Raw genomic sequence first — 19,124 nt, forward strand, 5'->3', positions numbered from 1 at the left:
GGGTTGTGATTGACTCAGCCCTTGCTTTTGTATTCCAAAACAACAAAAACAATAAAAATTATCCTCATCTATTTGCATGACTTCTAGAAAATTGGGAAGCACAGTCCTAGGCACTGCAAATAGTTTATTGGAAACGATAAAAAATAGCATTTAATAGGAATTCAGCAAAAGTTAAACAAACTAGGAGAGAAAAATATATGTAAGATATTATTTCCATAATAATTATAGAAAAGCAATTTATACAGAGGTTATTATTCTGATGTTAAAATCAGAAACTACTAATTTTACAATTTGGTTTCATTCACAATACTTTTTTTTTTCCCCTTTTTTTGCGGTACTGGGGATCAAACCCACAGCCTTGTGCTTACAAGGCAAGCACTCTACCAACTGAGCTATCTCCCCAGCCCCACAATACTTTTGACACCAAATTCATGAACTTTGTTCCCCAACCAATTCTCTAGCTTCTCAGATATGAACTGGGTGTCCACAATTCAACTCAATTCTTACACTCACAAACCCCACCTGAAAGGCCCAGCCCCATAAGACACCCCTACTTCAGATGCTAATTGAAGACTAGGCCACCCATATTTCTGACTGACCAGCTATAAATCAGGGAGGGCTTTCCATGACCCTTCCTGGGATCTGGTAATTTGCTAGACACACAGAACTCAGGGAAACAGCTTTCTTACTACTATAAATTAAATGTCCCCACCCCGCATTGAAATTCTAAGCCCCAAGGTGATGGTATTAGGCTGTGGGTCCTTTGAGAGGTAATTATCTTATGAGGAAGAAGGTTTCATGAATGGGATTAGTGTGTCCTTATAATGAGACCCCAGATGCTCCCCTATCCCTTCCACGATGTAAGGACACGACAAAAAGCCATCTGTGAGCTACAAAATAAGCCCTTACCACTTATCAGAGTCTTGATCTTGGACCTCCCTGCCTCCAGAACTGTGGGGAATGAATTTCTGTTGTTTACAAGCCACCTGGTCTGTGACATTTTTGTTACAGCAACCTAAATGAAATAAGACCCTTACTAGTACTTGTTTATTACAAAATATATTATGAAGAATGAAAATGAACATCAAGAAAAGGAGATATGTAGGGTGAGGTCAGGAAAGGACCCAAGCATGGGAGATTTCCCCATGGAGTTGGAGGTATCACTGTTTCAGCACATGAATGCTTCCACCAACCTGGAAGTTCTGTAAACCCCATTCTGGTGGGTTTTTAATGGAGACTCCATTACATAGGCATGATTGATGAAATCATCGACCACTAGTGATTAACTCAATTTCTAGTCCCTCTCCCCTGCCCAGAGGTTAGGAGGATGGGATTGAAATTTCCAACCTTTTCATCACAAGGTTTGTTCCTCTTGTGACCAGCCTCATCCAAAGCTATCCAGGGACCTACCAAGTCACCTTATTAGCATAAACTCAGATTTGGTTGAAAGGGTTTTGTTATGAATAACAAAAGACACTTCTCTGACTCCTATTACTTTGGAAATTACAAGATGTTTAGAAACTCTGTACCAGGAATGGAGGATGAAGATCAAATATAGTTGGCCCTCTATCTGTGGGCTCCACATCCAAGGAGTCAATTATTTGCTGATAGAAAATATCTCAAAAAGAAAAATTTGCTGGGCTCAGTGGCCCATCTGTAATCCCAGCGACTCGGGAGGCTGAGGCAGGGGGATCTGGAGTTTAAACCTAGCCTCAGCAACAAGGCCCTAACAAGACCCTAAGCAACTCATTAAGATCCCCATCTCTAACAAAATATAAAAGATGTGGGCTAGAATGTGGCTCAGTGACTATTTGGGTAGCATTTACATTACATTAGGTATATAATTAATCTAGAGATGATTTAAAGTACATAGGCTAAATGCAAGTACTTTTATCTATATGAGCAACTTGAGCATCCTGAGATTTTGGTATCCTCTGGATGGGAGTGAGGGACTCCTGGAACCCAGTCCCCCAAACGGATACTGACAGTTGACTATATACAGTTCTCATAGGATAGTATCATAAGTAGGTATATGATATCAATAATTAGAAAGAAATACTTTGATGTTAAATGAAGAATCCATTATGTCATCAATGAAGTAAATATATGGCATGAGAATGGTAGAAAGTAGCAGGAAATGTATTTTCCTTAATACTGTTTTACTTGACTCTCCCTGCCAGCAATGAGGGCCATGTTAGCACTTTCCATCTCCTCCTTCCCCAACCCCTACATCTGAGAATTGTGTCTACAGTCATCACTTTGAAATCAATTTGATTTGTGTGGAAGGTGACTCTCCAACTGGGGGCTAGGAGAGAGGAAGGTGTTCTGACTGAACCTTGGGAGATCAGTAGGATCTGGACATATGTTGATATGGACATTCCAGGTGTATAGCATGATTACTAACCTGGAAATAGGAATGTCCAGGCCAATATGGGCCTATCTAGAAACGAAGGAAGAGCACACAGGGGAGCTATGAAGTTTGGCTAAAGTTGAACCAGTGCTGGGAGCTTTTAAGCATGCTGTCTTATTACTGGGACTGAAGCCAACAGCTTCTCATTTGAACTTCATAGATTAAAATAAAAAGTCAATTATAGCCAAGTGTGGTTTTCATTTTCCCTTGACAATTCTTAACTTCCTTTTGACTGGACTGCCAAGTTCTAGGTAAGGGTGTCCATCTCCCCCACATCCTTATTCTCCTTCCTTCTTTTTCTGGAATGATAAGTCTCTGCTGATGCTTTCCAGACTTTGGGACATTTATGTTTCTGTTGTCCCTGATACATGCTTAATGTGCTGGGAAAGGGAAGTGACTAGTTGTCCGTTAGACAAGAGGAACAATTTCTCAGTTCCAAAAATGTAGCAATGTTTAATACCGCATACCAAATATTTGGAAGAGAAAAGCCTAAACACTTAAAATATTTTTAACAACTTTGTTGAGATATAATTTACATACTATCCAATTTACCTACCTAAAGTGTACCGTTCAATGGTTTTTGCAGTTTGACATTTTTTTTTTTTTTTTTTTTTTTTTTTTTTGTGGTGCTGGGGATTGAACCCAGGGCCTTATGCTTGTGAGGCAAGCACTCTACCAACTGAGCTATCTCCCCAGCCTGACATTATTAACTTTAAAAAATTCTGGCAAAACACACATATAACAAAATGTACCATCTTCATCATTTTAAAGTCTACAATTCAGTGACATTAATTATATTCATGATATTGTACAACCATCACCACTGTTTATGTCCCAAGAAAATGTTTAAAATTTTCTATGCTATATAATAAGGCTTAGACTCAAAGAGTTTTGTTTGTAATATTATCATCCTCCACATATGACTCTGGACCTCAGGTATTCTTACAACTCCTACTACCTGTTGACACCTGGGCTGGGAGACACAGTCTTGTGATGAATCTGGCCTCTTCTGCAGTTTCTGTTCTGCAGAAACTCCTGTCCAAGCCCAAAGTATGGGCAGTTGGAGTTTCTATTCTGTAGTCTCAGGGGCAGAGGAAGTGTCATCAGGCACATGGACCAGATACAAGTCCTGCATTTTGCCCAAGTTTTGGGACCTGGACCTCAGTAAAGGGATAAGGTGTCCCATCACTGTTTCCCAACTATCAGTGAAAGCTTCCTTTCCCTCCCTAGTAAGTAAAAGTAGACACACAGCTTTTCATTAATCACCTTATCTTTCTGAGTATCATATAACTTATAAGGGACATGATTGTTGGGAGAAATCCTAGTTCTTGGCTCGCAGCAGTTAATGTCTCAAGTGTGTAAACTTGCAGAGAGGAGCATTCCGCTCTGACCACCTAGAAATGTAGACAACTGCCCCAAGTTGACCTAGTGTTACCAAGGGAACCCGTATAGGGGTCCAGTGGTCTGATCCCCCATGGCACATTGTGACTGGGCAAAAAGTTTATAAAATGTGTGGTTTTTCCTGCAATAAACAAGTTTGCAGGTTGCTCGCCACAAGCCTGCTTTTACCCAACTCCCGGGGCCCTGGGTTCTGACTCCACCGGCTCTTACCTGCGTCTGAGCTAGCCTGACACCCCCCTACACATGATAATCTCTGGATCCTCTCTTTTTAATTCTAAGTCACTATTTCAGGGGTTCTGTATCCCACACAGTTCTTCATTTCAGACAACAGAAGGTGATTCTGGCTTACACAGTAAAGGTAAGTACTAAAAACATACTGAGTAGCTCACAGAATCCTAGAAAAACTAGAGGTCATAGGTGACCACATACTGGAGTCTCAGAACTTGTCTGAGTGGGTGGTTACTGCTGTCAATGAAAGTAGACTCTACAGCTGCCCTCAACACCGCCCTTGGGATGGTGTGCTGCTGCCCCCCATGTAAGGCCCCACTACCTTTTGAAATTGAGTGTTGCTACTGGAATGGATTCACCACTCTTTCCTTTGCTTTTGGTCACTGGCTTCTGAGTCAAAATCTGAAGCTGGTGCATCTGATTGACCTACCAAAGCAATGGGCAGATGGATTTTGAGCTTCTAGAGTGGGACTTAGACCTTGTCACTTGGTAAGGCTCACATGAGGAGGAATTCCCCAAGCCTGGGAAGATGGTCCTAAGGGTAAAGCAGCCTCAAGACACAAAGGTCCCTTGCAGTAGGAGGCAGCTGGTGTCCTGTATAGATCTGGGTCACAGCTTCATTCCATCCATATTAGAAAAATATTCTGAACTAAAGTTTGTCAGCCTCCCTTTCCTTCTGTTATTAAAATTAAAAGGGCCATTTCTTTTAGCAAGTTCTTCTGGTAAGGTAAGAATCCTGACATCAAAACACCCCTAGTTCTTTTCTTTTCCAAGTTTACATTGTTGTGTTTGAAATATGAGGATGAAGCAAGTCTTTTCAGAGTGAGCTTAACTATAGCTTAGCTCCAAGATTCTAATCGGATTCTCATTCTGAGCCAATATTTATGGTTTTGTAATTTTCAGTTTGTGCCCTACTGCCTTCCAATTTTTAAAGTGGCATTGTTAAGTTTTTTTAAAAGTGTGTATCTTGTATTACTGCAAGGTAGAAAAAGAAAAAAAAAAAGGCAGAACAAAAAAGAAGTACTGAAAAAATTACTGTAGTTTTAAACAAATTCTTAAGGTAACAGGATTTTTATTAGTGAAACAAACGGTTTATCCAGATCACATTATTTGTCAAACAGGAGAGTCATATTTCTCGTGTAATTAGTCTTTATTCGTTTGCTTGTTAGAAGATTCACTGTTTATTCTGTGAAAGCTCAAAATTTTGGTCTGCTTGGCTGCTGTCCTTTTTAATAAGTAATGGCATGTGAGCTGTCACTGCTGTTTCATGTTAAATGTACCCTCTCACCATTTCCTGTGGCTTCGTGGCGAAATACACTATACTTACTAAATGATTTGATATTTCATTTCTGCCTCTAACACTCAGTGAAACTGTTTAGAGAGCCCACTGTAGGAATTAGGTACTTGGCTACCATTAGATAACCATCAATTTACAAAGTACATTGGACTCCAGACCTACCAATTTTCCTGGATAGAGAAGAAAAGATGTTTCAGGTAAGATAACAGGGATCGGTGAGAGAGAGAGAGAGAGAGAGAGCAGTGTTAGGGGAGGGTGGAGGAAATCTTGAAGTTTCCATTCAAGTTTTAGAAATTTGAAAATTGTTCAAATTTCTAAAACTGCTGCTAAAGCCTGTTCTTGACTCTTTCCAGGAGGGCTAACATCTTTGACCTTTTCAAGCCAGAGGATGCAGGAAGAAGCTATGGTGGGCGGGAAGGGGAGGCCAGCCAGATGGTGGAGACATGGAGAGGAGGGTAGGGTGAAGAGGAGGGTGCTTTTCTAGCCTCATCAGGAGCCAGTGGCAAGCCAAGGATGTTACCCTTTATTTTTTTGCCCAGCGGGCAGCTGTGGTTGATCTTGTGGCCATGCAGACTGCACACATTTTTTTTTCCTCTTCAAAATGTGGAAGTGGTAGACATACAAAGGGAAGCAATAGATTTAAATATTGTGTGTATCTAAGAAAAATAAATTTTATCTCCCTCCACCTCTTGCAATAAATTGTGTCCTTTTCATATTTTGATGCCAAAAATGGAAAGTGATTTATTGTTTGTATTAAAAAAATCAAACTGGCATCGGGTGGGATGGTGTATGCCTGTAATCCTAGCTGTTTAGGCTAAGCTCAGAGGATCCCAAGTTCAATGCCAGCCTGGACAACTTATTGAGACTGAATCAAAAATTAGTGGATATATAGCTTAGTGGTAGATATAGCTTAGTGGTAGAAATACCCCTGGATTCAATCCCCAGTATGAGGAAAAAAATAAAAGTTAATCTGAACTAATCAAACAGTGCATGGATATATAAAAACCATCACTAAAACGATACGACTGGCTAGAAAGTCCACATTGAACAGTCAGGGAAGCTTGTGTGGAGAGTGGCTCCAGGTGGTTGTAAGAAGACTCAGCAGTGTGCTTGTCTGAGGTACGAACACAAACCTTTCCTCGCACATTGTCTTTTCTGTGGAATGGGACTGACTGTGTCTTGATCATTTCATAATTTCTCTGGTGCTAGCTATAGTGGCATTCACTGAAAGTTTGTTAAATGAAATCGACTTACAGTTAAGTCAATCACTGCACACACTATTCAATATTTGTGTAAATACTAACTCTATGCCAAGGTAAACATTAGTAAACGTGACAAATAAAAGAGTTAATGTTTTGAAAATACAATGTTGTAACAAGCACTGATGTTTATCAGTACTGGTATAATGCCTTATGTGCTAGTCAGCTTCAAAATTGGGAAGTAAAGATCCTAATATCTATTTTTGTAGAGGAAAGGAAAGGAATAAATATCTACTAAGCACCAACTATTGTATTTAGTTCTTTCAACATTCCTATAGATAGTTCTTTCTCTGTTTCTTTTCTTTTTTCTTTTTGGTACTGGGGATTGAACCCAGAAGCACTTAACCATGGAGTCACAACCCTACCCCTTCTTATTTTTAATTTTGAGATAGGGTCTTGCTAAGTTGCTTAGGGCCTCGCTAAGTTGCTAAGGCTGGCCTCAAACTTGCAATCCTCCTGTCTCAGCCTCCTGAGCCATTGGGATTACAGGCATGGGCCACCACACCCAGCTTCTTTCTCTGCTTTTTACTGATAAGGGTACAATGGTTCCTGGAAGTTAAGTAACTTGCTAGAGGTCACATAGTGAGTGAGCAGGACTCATACTTGAGCATGCCTGAGTTTGAAGCCTGTGCAGTCTTGCTGTTTATTTACTTGATCCCCAGTACCTCCATTGTTCTTCCAAGTACTCTCAGTTTTATCTGCCCAGCAATTGGTTTAATCAGTCCATTCTACCTCTAAAGCATCCCCCACACTCTCTCTTGCTCCCAACCCAGGAGAAAGAAAGATGGCACCTAAACTTACAATTGCTTTCCTCGCTTATATTCAAATCATTTTGGGACCTTTAAAAACAAAAGGAAGCCTGGTATGGTGGTAAATGCCTATAACCCCAGTAATTGGGAGGCTGACACAGGAGGATCACAAATTCCAGGCCAGCCTCATCGATTTAAAGAGATCCTCAGCAACTTAGCAAGACCCTCTCTCAAAAAAAAAAAAATGTATATGTATATATAAATGGGTATATATATATATATATGAATATATATGTACATATATAAATGTGTATGTATATATATATAAAGGAATATATATATATATGTATATGTTTATAAAACACATAAAGGAGAACTTGGTAAAGTGCTCCTGGGTTTAATCCCCAGTTGGGGAAAAAAAAAAAAAAAAAGACAACAAGGAGAAATGAAGTACTGTGCTGCTCATGATCATGATCAGCATAGAGCATTACTTCTATTCCTAACATACTATTCTATAACCTCTTTCTAGCAAATTTCCAAACCTTTATTTTCACCTTGTGCCAGCTAATACATAATGAAGGTATCTTATCTGTTGATCATCTTTTAGATCTTAATGTGTTCACTTTTAACCAGATTCCATATGGGGGCAGGTGATATATCTGATTCTCTTTCTCATTATTTAGCACACCACACACAATATTTAAAATATACATTTTAAATAAGAGATTGGTTTCCTCCAATTTTTTTTATCAATAATCATGACTAATTCTGCAGGAAGCATGTAATATGACATAGTGAAACTGAAATAGGGTGGTGACATTTAGAGAGAATAACTCTTACCTTATCTGTTATGAATTATATTTGGTACTGTATTAATAATAATAATAGTTCTATGGTCACTAAAATAAACATTAGAGATCAGATTCTTGTTTTCAGATGAGGATAATGGGAAATAAAGAATAAGAGTCTTTCATATGTAATTCTTACAAAGAATTATTTATGAAGAGTTTCAAAAGTTAAGTATCTCTTGATTCATGCCTACTAGAGTGCTTTGCTTAAAGGAAGTGTACACAGTTTCACTTTGATAAAGTAAACTTATTATGAGAAAAGAGAGACTGGGCTTTTGGATCATCTTTGTTCTGCATGGTTCTACTTGCATATGGGTGACAACTGACAGAAAGGTAATAGCAATTCATCATTGCGGTGGCCCCCAGGAATATTCTACTGCCTGCAAGAGTCATGATTTGGTTGAAAAGACACATCAAAAAATAATAACTGGGTTCCAAATGATTGTATAGATGTTCAGAGGAAGAATGGCATGCTAATTATTTTATGGTGAAGGAGCTAATTTTTATTCACTTTTAAAAATAAAATGCTGGGGCTGGGAATGTAACTCAGTGCTAGAGTGCTTGCCTAACAAGTGTGAGGCCCTGGGTTTCTCTCAGCGCTGTAAAATTTTTAAAAATGTATGTTTATGTGTATTTGTGTGTGTGTCACTCCTGTGACTTTATGACTTCCCTTTTCCCTGTGACAACTGAGAACTTATTTCTCCATCCCTTTGAGGTCAACATAACTGAAATCCTTTAAAGGAAGTGTAGTAAATGAAAGAAACTAGAAATTGAGATTAGAGAAATGAAACCAGTTTCTTATAAATGACAACACATTTCTTTTTTAGACTGCATTTGTACAGTTGTACACAAATGGGGTACAACTTTTCATTTCTATGGTTGTGCATGATGTAGACTCATACCATTCATGTAATCATACATGTACGTAGGGTAATGATGTCTGTCTCATTCTACCATCTTTCATACCAGACAACACATTTCTGAAGACCCCAAGGAGCTAAGTTACCACAGGGTGAGTAGCTCTGTCTGTCATGGTTCATTGTCTGATCTGGTTACTTTTTGGTGTGGTTGGTATGGTTCCAGATGCAAATGAGGCATCTCACTGAGAATAAGGGCAACAGCTATATCTTGTATGTCCTCTGTTCTTACTAGGAACTTTTTTATTTTTTTGGTGGTGCTGGGGATAGAACCTAGCACTCTACCAACTGAGCTATATCCCCAGCCCAATATCCTCTGTTCTACACAGCAATATCTTGTAACTTTATCATCCTATGATCTTTTGGTAAACACAAAATTCTCATCTGTCCCCAAAATCTGAGAAACCCCTTGGAGATGGGGAACTGTCTGTTCTTCATACACCCAATTGAGAATTATAGCTTTTATCAAATCTCTCTGACCAAGGTTTAGTCAAACTTCACTTTCTGAAGTATACATTGTTAAATAATAAGTAAATGTTTTGCTTTCCAGATATAAGATTTTATTAATTAGTTTATTTATTCTGTAGTACTGGGAATTGAACCCAGGGCCTCACACATACTAGGCAAATATCCTACCATCGATCTGTATCCCCAACCCTTAAAATTATATCTTAATATTAAATTTCATTTTATTTATTTGTTTGTTTGTTTACTTATTTATTTATCAGCACTAGGAATTGAACCCAGGAGTGCTTTATAACTGAGCTACATCCCCAACCTTTTCTTCTTTTTTAAAATTTTGGGACAGAGTCTCACCAAGTTGCTGAGGTTAGCCTGGAACGTGTGACCTTCCTGCCTTGGCCTCCCTAAATTGCTGGAATTATAGGAGTGTGCCATGGTACCCACCCAGCTTAAATATGCTTTCCAAACTACAGTGCTCCCCAGATTCTGATGACTACCCTCTCCTCCTTTTTTTTCAGTACGAGGGATTGAACTTAGGGCCTCTCTACCAGTGAGCTCCAGCTATAGCCCTTTTTTTTTTTTTTAATTTTGAAACAGGGTCTCCCTAATTGCTGAGGCTGACCTCAAACTTGGAATCCTCTGCCTCAGCCTTCCAATAGCTGGGATTTCAGGCATGAGCTATGTGCCCTTCATCCTTCTTCCTTATGTCCATGTTCTTTGGAAATTGCCTGTATTGAATTAAATTCGTGGCATGCTTTCAGTTTGTTTTAGTCAAGTTTTTTTGTCACTGTGACCAAAAGACCTGACAAGAAAAATTTTAGAGGAGGAAAATATTATTCAGTGCTTGCAATTTCAATGGTCTCAGTCCATAGATGGATGCCTCCATTGCCCAGGGCCTGAGGTGAGGCAGAACACTATGGTGGAAGTGTGTGACGAAGCAAAGCAGCTCAGGCCATGGAAATCAGGAAGCAGAGAGTGTTCTACTCTCTCTCCAGCAACAAAATATATACCCCAAATGTACACCCCCAGTGACCTATCGTCTCCAACCACACCCTAACTTCCTATGATTAGCACCAAATTAATCTATATTAATGAATTAAGTCATTAATTAGTCATTAATTAAGTCATTAATTAGTCTCATAATCTAACTATTTTACCTCTGAACCTTCTGACATTGTCTCACACATGAGTTTTTATTAAAAGGATTTAGGCCACCAGATTACTAAAAATCAGTATTGTATCTAATTGATGGAAGAATTCAGTGCCCAAATTTGTAATATCATAAAATAAAACCAATATATTAACAGAATGTTATAGGTAAAACTATTATTTTATGTTCCCTTCCTTTTTCTTGAAGTTGCAGAGTATTCATATTCATATTCCAATCTTTCCAAAACAAAATGGCAATAGCCCTCCTCAAGCCATGTTCACCCATAAGCCATATTTCATTACTCAAAAACGTCTTTTAAATCTGATCACAAATTTACAGAAAATCTGTAAATTTCTGATTCTTGAAGAAATTATAGTTTTCATAACATTTGGTATACAAAATGAAAAGTCCACAGAAAAATTAGAATTCAAGCAATAAATAAGATGGAAACATTTTCTACTTCAAAAAAGTTTCAAAATGTACCTTATGAGTTTTAAAATTGAATATATGAGACCAAATATGTTTCCATTTTTAAAATGAAATGCATAGTTTTTTGTTGTTTTTGTTTCTTATTTTTTTGAGAAAAAGGAAGAAGAAGGTTTATTGTTTTGTTAACAAAGGAGAAACACAGAGGACTCCTGTCCTAAAGGCTGTGATTGTGCCCATCAGCAGGAAGAGAGGGCTTTTAAAGAGGTGATTCAAAGGCAACATTCCACGTGTTCTCTGTTGGAGTTATAATTCCCTTGTTAATTTGGGAGATAGTCATTTCTGAGATCTTCTGGGGCCATCCCCAAAGTCTGGATTACTTTGTTGGTATGGTGGGTGTGTGCTCAAGGACAGGTAAATCTGCTTAGGAGAAGAAAGGAAATTCTGTTTCCCCTGAGATTGGGGAGAGGGAGAGATTAAGGAGGAACAGGGAGAGAAGAAGAGAAAGAAACATGTCCATTTAAAAAATCAATTGCAGCTCCCGCCTCAGTGGAGTGACTGGGCGGTGCCGTTTCCAGTTACAACGCAGGAATCACAATAAACACAGCCGCCACAGAAGCACTATGGCATTACTTCTCCTATCAGCTTAGCAGCCCCCAAGGAGACTGACTGCATTCTTACACAGAAACTAATTGAGACTCTGAAGCCCTTTGGGTTTTTTGAAGAGGAAGAGGAGCTGCAGCGCAGGATTTTAATTCTGGGAAAATTAAATAACTTGGTGAAAGAGTGGATACGAGAAATCAGTGAAAGTAAGAATCTTCCACAATCTGTAATTGAAAATGTTGGAGGAAAAAATTTTACATTTGGATCTTACAGATTAGGAGTACATACAAAAGGTGCTGATATTGATGCATTGTGTGTTGCATCGAGACATGTTGATCGAAGTGACTTTTTCACCTCATTCTATGATAAATTGAAATTACAAGAAGAAGTTAAAGATTTAAGAGCTGTTGAGGAGGCATTTGTACCAGTTATCAAACTCTGTTTTGATGGAATAGAGATTGATATTTTGTTTGCAAGATTAGCACTGCAGACTATTCCAGAAGATTTGGACCTACGAGATGACAGTCTGCTTAAAAATTTAGATATAAGATGCATAAGAAGTCTTAATGGTTGCAGGGTAACCGATGAAATTTTACATCTAGTACCAAACATTGACAACTTCAGGTTAACACTGAGAGCTATCAAACTGTGGGCCAAACGCCACAACATCTATTCCAATATATTAGGTTTCCTCGGTGGTGTTTCCTGGGCTATGCTAGTAGCAAGAACTTGCCAGCTTTATCCAAATGCAATAGCATCAACTCTTGTACATAAATTTTTCTTGGTATTTTCTAAATGGTATGTGTTTAGATTATATTAAAATAAAATTGATTGTAAAAAAAAAAATCAATTGCAGTGACAAAGTAGCAAGGGCTATATTCAAAGCATGAAGTGAATCACTGTTACATTTCCCCACTGTCAATTTCTACATTCCACTTCTATGGGAAAATGGGCAATGACATCTCCAAGCTGCTTCTTGCTGAAAGTGGGTGAACTTGAGGGAAGTAACCCAAAGTCCTTGTTCTCCATCAGGTGAGGCATGGGCAGCTAAGTGTATTCAGCATCAGAGCTGTCCAGAGATCCACAGTGACAAATGGCAGGTGACTAGATGAGGCATACATAGGGCAGGGATCATGCTAAGACAACAATAAACAAGACAGCAAAGCATTTCTTTCTTGTAAACAGTTAGCACAAAAGCAATTAGCATTTCAGCCATTCTCTGAAAACCATGAAGACAGTAACACATAATCATATCAATGGAAAACAGATCAAGTTTATCAATGTAGGAGGTTAGGAAGATTTGTCAGTCTATGAGATCAGGCTCAAATTAACTCAAAACAAACTTACATCTCTACAGTCCTTTATGATCATTATTATTAGGTACTCCCACACAAGAAAACTTTCTCTTTAGTCTCCAGCTTTACTTACTTTTGGCAGGGCTGACACAAGTGTATATCTTAAGTTACATTAAAAAAATGTTTTTCCTTTTAAATGTCCATGTAGGTCTGCACTCAGGCTATACTCTCCTGCCAGATATTTAAGACCAAGTTGGTCAAAACTGACCTTATTCCTATTTACTCTTAGAGTCAGCTGAGATTCCTCAGAGATCACTCTTGGGGACATGTGCAAAGTCTCTTGGCTCCTTTAACTTTCCTCTATGGGTGATGCCATCTGCCAGGATGAGTCAGAGTCCCGTTGGCTTCTTTTGGAAGCATCTGGGACTTTTCTGTCTCCAGTGACCCTCCTCTTTGCAGAATGTGCACTGGTTGATTTCCTGTTCTCTAGGGTCCTCTCAATCTCCTTGATCAGCAGATGAGATGACTCACCAGAGTTGCAGGTCCAGAGAGGGGTCCCTTCATTCTCTGGGTCCTCACTGATCTTAGAGGGCAAGGATCAAAATGTTTGCTGCTTTTTCTTTGGCCCTTTACTTGCTTGACTTTTGTCTCCAACTTTTTAGTTTTAAACACCCAGCAAGCCAGTTTCACCAGTCTTAAAGAGGGACTTCAATATCTATAATTTTAGTTATCCCTTTCATTTAATTGGGGTTAGTATTAGTATTGGAAGTCAGCATTATATACTATCTATCCTGTAGATCATGGCTTACTATCTCAAATTAACCCAGGTTGGTTTTTTTTTTGTTTGTTTGTTTGTTTGTTTTAGAAGCAGTGCCTCTACAAAACACTAACAGGCCATAGTTATAAAGTTTATAAGGAAAACACAAAATGAAATTAACAGAGCAAGACCACATTCAGTTTATGTAATAGCTTTGAACCTAGAAAAATAACTTTCATAATCTTGGACCTTTACTTAGTTATACATTATATCCCCTGTTTGAGATCACAGTAATTCTCACAACAAAGATCACTCTTTTGAATACAACTTTAAGTGAGTTGAAGTTTAGCCTGTTTTGGAGCCAATATGGAGTAAAGTGGGAGGCAGAGCCTTGTCCCTTCGTGAATAATACTACATTACATCTGAAACATGGATCAAAGTAAGGCTAAGAGAACTTTTAACTTTCCTTTTGTGAAAAAAGTGGCAGAATGCTTCCATGTTTTACAATGTCACCTTTATACATATCAGGCTCCCCTTAGTATCTTTCAAAAATGCATTTAAATTCCAGTGCAAAGAGTAACACAAAATTGTATATCTAACTTATTGACAATAGGTTAATTTATCCAGCTATAAAAAATCAAATAACATGAATAAATACCAACACAAATTTGTTAATTTTATACAAATTTGAGACTTTTGCTACACAAAAGTTTAGTTTGGAGAACATCAACTTGGCAAAGTGCTCTCCTGAATTTTACACTTAACTGAGTGTAACTTTTAAAGCATAATTAAGAATCCAGAGTTTACGGTAACAATTATCACAGGTCTGCATGGGTTAACAAAAATCAAAGGCTAGCCTTAAATTTTTATAATTTTTAAAGCACAACTTAGAATCCAGCGTGTATGGTAACAGTTATCACAGGTCTGCATAGCTAGAAAATCAAAGGATAGCCTTAAATCTCTTATGCACTTAGGAAACTGATAATGATCAGAAATTGACTTAATCAAAGCAAACAGATTTAAGACAGGTCTTCAAATGACAGTGTGGCCCTTCTATGTCAGGTACAACATATAAAAGAGAACACTGAAGGGTTAACATGCCAGTAAATTTACACAAACTTTCATTTTATAAACGTTACATAACACTTAGACAAGGCTTAGACAGATATAGCTCTCAGATGCATACATATACTGAGAGTATATTTAGGGTGTCAGCTATATTGTTATAACCTAAATGATAGTTGTTTGCTTAAGTAATTACAAAGGGATCATTTAAGACTTTAAAACAGGTACAAACCCTAATTCCTTTAAAAGTTAGTTTCCCCATGTAATAAAACCTAACAGAAGAAAATTATCTTGATAGATAAGAGCAGATCAATGTTTCAGACTTTGTTTCATACCAGTACATTAAAGTTCAAATAGCTTTGTGCTAATTATAGCCAGTTTAATTACAAACACAAACTTTTTGAGATTTACCTTCCACTAACCTTCTGCGACTTGCTTAGACATTCACAACTTCTTTACATCCTTAGTTTTGCCCTCTTTCATCTTGGACTTTAGCAGGAAAATATTACTTTATCACACAAAATACTTTTTCATCCAGAAACATTTCTTTTACCTTCTAATTTCCTATACTAAAATATTTCCATATCTATAACTTTATCTTTTCTAGTTTTGGACCCTTTCTTAAATTCATTTTCTGAAACAGTCCTTATGAATGTTTCTGTGCATTTTATTTACACAACAAATTTCATCCCAGGAGAGGGTTAGACAATCCAGTATATACAAAAACTGTGCCTTAATCTTTTTTTTTCCCAGGTTGCATTCAAGGAGTTGGAACACGGTATATTTTTGAGCCTGACCTGTATCCATTGTCATTATCACAATGCCATCCACCTTAAGTGAGTTCCCCACTGATGCGATCCTGTTATAGCAAGCACTGCTTTGCCCCAGTGATGGATATTCCCTGCAAAATACGGTGTCCTGTCAGATCTTAAAAGGGGAGACTAATCCTGTCTCCAGATCATAAACTAACAGTGCTGAACCCTACTGCCACAGTCTTTGTGGTCAGTAGCCTCCACCCTCCAGGGGCAAAAGGACCTGGAAGGCAAGGCAGAAGCCAAGTTCTCTTTGGCCATGTTTTCTACAGCCCAGGCAGCTTTTCTGGGATGTTTTTTGATTTTTTTCCCCCCAGTTTAGGGCTGGTGTCCTTGACCATAGTGAGATGATGTGCAGCTGCCTGGAGCCAGGCTGGGAAACAGTGCTGGGAGTGCCAGCACTGGGTTTAAAATATTTAAATCTTTTAAACCCTTTCTTCTGGTGTCCTGTTATCCTTGCACTCCAGAGGCAGTTCCTTTTGTCACCTTCCACTTAGTTCCTGTCAGTTCAGTCCCCTTATCATGCAACTGCATAAATACTTGTACATACAGAAATTTTTCATATAGTTTACCCCAACAGACCAACTTCAACATCAAAATTGTATAATAATCCAGAAAAACCATTCAAAGGCCAGATTTTGTTACAATAAACCCTCTTTCTCTTAAACAGGCTTATCCCTATAAGTGGCCCATTCAGCCAAGACCTCTCTGCTTGAGACTACTGGTAAGATCAATGCAGCATGACCATGTCTTAAAGGGCCAGTGACAGACAAAAAACAGAAAAGAGAGGATCATTGGAACCAGGGCTGAAGATGGGAACCTTTAAAACAGACAGACCTGCATATACAAAAATTTCTTCCACTTACTTTACCTTTGACAGACCAACTCCAACTGCAAGATTGTACAACAATCCAGAAAGCTATTTAAAAGCCAGATCATCACATCAAAACATTATCTTAGGCCTGTACCTACAGGTGGCCCTTCAACTTACTTCACCTCTGACACACCAACTTCAACTGCAAAATTGCACAAAAAAGAAACACAGAGAGAGACAACTAGAGAGGAGCCCTGAAACCATGACCCTCAAATAGGAACCTTTAAATTGACTAGCCAAGATCTTTCCCAAGAGACCACCTATGGGATCAATGCAGCATTTGTCATGTCTTAAAAGGGATAGTAACATATTCAAAAAACAAAACAAAAACAGACAACCAGAGGGAATTCTCAAACCCAAGGCCCACAAACAGATGAGACCCTAGATCAGAAATATCCCTAGGTTCTCAAGTCCCACTCAACCATGACTCCTACACCAGTAGTGCCACAGATGTCCCCACAAAGGACCAGATGTTCTCATAAAGAGGAATCAGATGCATGGAATCAAGAGTCTCGGCGTGTACACAGGGGGACTTACCAGATGTCCAAGGATAAGTGATTTTACTGAGCTCAGTTTCCTTTTCCTCACAGTGGACCACATGGAGAAACCAGTAGTGTTCAGGAAGAGAAGGTGGGAATTCCATGAAGCAAAAGGAACTTTGGTAGCTGCTGGGAAGGTCGCTCAGTTCCTCCCTTTACTGACAGGAATAGCTCTAGTTCAACCCTAGGCAAACTGACTCCTAACTCTCCTGCAGTTGGCTGTCAACAATTTTACCAGCCACCCTGCATCCTTAGCATGGAAGTGGGGTTCCTGGGAGGCCAGGCCTACCCAAGAAAGCTGGAGCAGGGGCTGCTCTCAGGTCCCACCTGGGGTGCCAGATTTGTTCCTGAAAGCTTGGTCTTTGTCCCCAATGCCAATTGAATAATGAGGACACAGATTTGAGAAAAAGGATAAAGGTTTATTGCTTCACTACCAAAGGAGAAACACAGGGGACTCCTGTCCTAGAGGCTGTGATTCTCAAACATGCAGATCTGAAGTGTATAATTTAAAGTTGATAACTGCATATATTCATGTACCCATGACCTCAAACAAGGTATAAAACATTCCCGTCACTCCCAAAGTTATTTAGTGGAAACTTTCAATCAATTCTTACCTCTACAAGCAACAATTTTTCTGATTTCATTCACCATTGGTTAGATTTACATGTTCTTGAACTTCATATAAATGAACCAAAGTGTACTTAGTTTTTTGCATACCAATTATTCAATATAATATTTGTGAGATTTAGCTGTATTGTTGCATTAATGTGTAACTTTATTTAATTGCTGGATAGTACATGTACCACAATTTGTTCATTCTCTTGCTGAGAGGTATTTGGATTGTTTCTAGTTTTTGCCATTTAGGGAAGGAAAAACTTTATTCTTTTAGATTCTGTGTTTGAGTCTGGGAATTAAATTGACATGAAACCCATCCACAGGGAAAAAAAAACCACATGCACAGGAGCCTTCCTGGGAAAAATAAAGATCTGGAAGAAGTGGTTAAGACTGAGAACTAATATTCCTTTGTGTGTGTGTGTGTGTGTGTGTGTGTGTGTGTGTGTGTGTTACCACTGAGCTACATCCCCAATCTTTTTTTTTTTTTTTTTTTTTTGCTTTTTTGAGACAGAATCTCCCCAAGCTAGCCTTGAACTTGTGATCCTCCTTCACCAGTCCCTTGAGTAGCTGGGATTATGGGTGTATGCCACTGTGCCTGCAGTTTGTGTGTCTTTTTTTGTTTGTTTGTTTGTTTTAGTTGTAGATGAACAGCATGCCTTTATTTTGTTTGCTTATTTTTTTTTATGTGGTACTAAGGATACAACCCAGTGCCTCACACATGCTAGGCAAGTGCTCTGCCACTGAGCTACAACCCAAGCCCTTTTATATGCCTTTTTAACAAAAGAACAATAAGTTAGTGAAGCAACAAGACAAAGAAAAAGGAGTTTAAACTTCTGGGGGCAGTAATTGTGGGAAAATGTCTAGGTATCATAAGAGGAAAACTCATGCTGAAAAGGATAATTTTAGTAGGTTGATTTGTGCAGATCCATTTTAGGATTAACTCAGTTTCGGGTGAAAAGACTGCTCACTTCCTGGTACAGGAAGGGCACCTTCTTAAAGGAATTAATGCCCTGCTTTCAGATAGACAGAGGGAGGACAGAGACCTTTTCCCACATCTGCCATTTCTTAAGTGCCTTGCTCAAAGTAATCATCTTGCCAAAGCGGCATGTTTTGGGGTAGCGTGTTCTAAGTCCCTTTACCTATTATGAATAAAGTTACTATAGTCTTCTCATACATACAAATCTTTGGGTTAACTTATGCTTCCATGTGTCTTTGGAGTGGAGTTGCTGAACCACAGCATGAGTGCATTTTTAACTTCATAAGAAACTATCCATTTCCTGAATTGGTTTTTCTGTTTTATACTCCCATCAACAATATATGGACATTTCCATTGCTCCTGTTCTCAATATAAATGCAAATCAGAGAGGTCCATATCGACTTTTCAGGTTTATCTCTTTTCAGAGACATTAATAGAATA

At 38.6% G+C, this 19,124-nt stretch overlaps 1 pseudogene across 1 annotated transcript in view; it reads left to right on the forward strand.

The window, feature by feature from the left end:
- The window catches only part of LOC306664299 (poly(A) polymerase alpha-like), a 29,472-nt pseudogene extending 16,888 nt beyond the window's left edge, over positions 1-12,584 (forward strand). The window contains exon 2 of the transcript in view: positions 11,686-12,584. The product of the transcript in view is annotated as a poly(A) polymerase alpha-like (transcript). The remainder of the gene's footprint in view (positions 1-11,685) is intronic.
- Positions 12,585-19,124: the final 6,540 nt, after the last annotated feature.

This window comes from Sciurus vulgaris (assembly GCF_902686455.1).
Source record: "Sciurus vulgaris genome assembly, chromosome: 6".
NCBI lineage: Eukaryota > Metazoa > Chordata > Mammalia > Rodentia > Sciuridae > Sciurus > Sciurus vulgaris.